Source organism: Sander lucioperca, chromosome 7 (genome assembly GCF_008315115.2).
Source record: "Sander lucioperca isolate FBNREF2018 chromosome 7, SLUC_FBN_1.2, whole genome shotgun sequence".
NCBI lineage: Eukaryota > Metazoa > Chordata > Actinopteri > Perciformes > Percidae > Sander > Sander lucioperca.
This window is the reverse complement of record NC_050179.1, coordinates 30,534,507-30,534,831: the sequence shown is the minus strand read 5'-3', so window position 1 is coordinate 30,534,831 and position 325 is coordinate 30,534,507.

Genomic DNA, 325 nt, shown 5'->3' with positions numbered 1-325 from the left:
CACTTCCCTACAGCACAAGCTCTCCACCGCAGTTTCCATGGACGGCACCACCCACCACACAAGCATCTGCCAAACACAGCGACACAGATTGCTAACAATTGGTAGTTTTGACTATAATGTTTTTCAAAGGTTGGTCGGGCAACACTAGCAAGTTGTAGGCATTTTAAGTTATTTTCTGACAATTTATATACGAATAAAATCGATTGATCAACAGAATAATTATTATGATTATAATTATGAAATAGGTGCAGCCCTAATTTTTTTTCACAGGGAAATGGCAGTGAAATCAAAAATGTCTGACACCCTTAAAGCAGATATGAACCCA